The sequence below is a fragment of the Ovis canadensis genome, chromosome 1 (assembly GCF_042477335.2).
Source record: "Ovis canadensis isolate MfBH-ARS-UI-01 breed Bighorn chromosome 1, ARS-UI_OviCan_v2, whole genome shotgun sequence".
Classification (NCBI taxonomy): domain Eukaryota; kingdom Metazoa; phylum Chordata; class Mammalia; order Artiodactyla; family Bovidae; genus Ovis; species Ovis canadensis.
Genome location: NC_091245.1, coordinates 31,015,848 through 31,018,244, shown reverse-complemented (window position 1 = coordinate 31,018,244; position 2,397 = coordinate 31,015,848).

Here is a 2,397-nt window from a genome sequence, read left to right as displayed (position 1 = left end):
TGGTTAGGGAGGCTTGTGTTGGAGTTCTGGTGGGTGGAGCTGGGTTTCTTCTCTCTGGAGTGCAGTGGAGTGACCAGTAATGGGTTATGAGACATCAAAGGTTTTGGAATAATTTTGAGCTGCCTGTATATTGAAGCTCAGGGGAGTGTTCCTGTGTTGCTGGAGAATTTGAGTGGTATGTCTTGTTTTGGAACTTGTTGGCCCTTGGGTGAATATACTATCTAGATTGGTCATAACTTTTCTTCCAAGGAGTAAGCGTCTTTTAATTTCATGGCTGCAATCACCATCTGCAGTGATTTTGGACCCCAAAAAAATAAAGTCTGACACTGTTTCCACTGTTTCCCCATCTATTTCCCATGAAGTGATGGGACCAGATGCCATGACCTTCGTTTTCTGAATGTTGAGCTTTAAGCTAACTTTTTCACTCTCCTCTTTCACTTTCACCAAGAGGCTTTTTAGCTCCTCTTCACTTTCTGCCAGAAGGGTGGTGTCATCTGCATATCTTAGGTTACTGATATTTCTCCCAGCAATCTTGATTCCAGCTTGTGTTTCTTCCAGTCCAGCGTTTCTCATGATGTACTCTGCATAGAAGTTAAATAAGCAGGGTGACAATATACAGCCTTGACGTACTCCTTTTCCTATTTGGAACCAGTCTGTTGTTCCATGTCCAGTTCTAACTGTTGCTTCCTGACCTGCATACAAATTTCTCAAGAGGCAGGTCAGGTGGTATTGCCATCTCTGTTTTCCACAGTTTATTGTGATCTACACAGTCAAAGGCTTTGGCATAGTCAATAAAGCAGAAATAGATGTGCTTCTGGAACTCTCTTGCTTTTTCCATGATCCAGCAGATGTTGGCAATTTGATCTCTGGTTCCTCTGCCTTTTCTAAAACCAACTTGAACATCATTGAGTTCACTTTTCACGTATTGCTGAAGCCTGGCTTGGAGAATTTTGAGCATTACTTTACTAGCATGTGAGATGAGTGCAATTGTGTGGTAGTCTGAGCATTCTTTGGCATTGCCTTTCTTTGGGATTGGAATGAAAACTGATCTTTTCCAGTCCTGTGGCCACTGCTGAGTTTTCCAAATGTGGTGGCATATTGAGTGCAGCACTTTCACAGCATCATCTTTCAGGATTTGAAACAGGTCAGCTGGAATTCCATCACCTCCACTAGCTTTGTTCATAGTGATGCTTTCTAAGGCCCACTTGACTTCACATTCCAGGATGTCTGCCTCTAGATGGGTGATGACATCTTCATGATTATCTTGGTCATGAAGATCTTTTTTGTAGAGTTCTTCTGTGTGTTCTTGCCACCTCTTCTTAATATCTTCTGCTTCTGTTAGGTCCAGACCATTTCTGTCCTTAATCGAGCCCATCTTTGCATGAAATATTCCCTTGGTATCTGTAATTTTCTTGAGATCTCTAGTCTTTCCCATTCTGTTCTTTTCCTCGATTTCTTTGCATTGATCACTGAAGGCTTTCTTTTCTCTTCTCACTATTCTTTGGAACTCTGCATTCAGATGCTTGTATATTTCCTTTTCTCCTTTGCTTTTCGCCTCTCTTTTCACAGCTTTTGGTAAGGCCTCCCCAGACAGCCATTTTCCTTTTTTGCATTTCTTTTCTGTGGGGATGGTCTTGATCCCTGTCTCCTGTACAATGTCACGATCCTCATTCCATAGTTCATCAGGCACTCTATCTATCAGATCTAGACCCTTAAATCTATTTCTCACTTCCACTGTATAATCATAAGGAATTTGATTTAGGTCATACCTTAATGGTCTAGCGGTTTTCCCTACTTTCTTCAATTTAAGTCTGAATTTGGCAAGAAGGATTTCATGATCTGAGCCACAGTCAGCTCCTGGTCTTGTTTTTGTTGACTGTATAGAGCTTCTCCATCTTTGGCTGCAAAGAATATAATCAATCTGATTTCTGTGTTGACAGTCTGGTGATGTCCATGTTTAGAGTCTTTTGTGTTGTTGGAAGAGGTTGTTTGCTATGACCAGTACATTTTCTTGGCAAAACTCTATTAGTCTTTGCCCTGCTTCATTCCACATTCCAAGGCTAAATTTGCCTGTTACTCCAGGTGTTTCTTGACTTCCTACTTTTGCATTCCAGTCCCCTATAATCAAAAGGACATCTTTTTTGGGGTGTTAGTTCTGAAAGATCGTGTAGGTCTTCATAAAACCATTCAACTTCAGTCTCTTCAGCATTACTGATCGGAGCGTAGACTTGGATTACTGTGATATTGAATGGTTTGCCTTGGAGACGAACAGAGATCATTCTGTCATTTTTGAGATTGCATCCAAATACTGCACTCTGGACTCTTCTGTTGACCATGATGACTACTTCATTTCTTCTGAGGGATTCCTGCCCGCAGTAGTAGATATAATGGTCATCT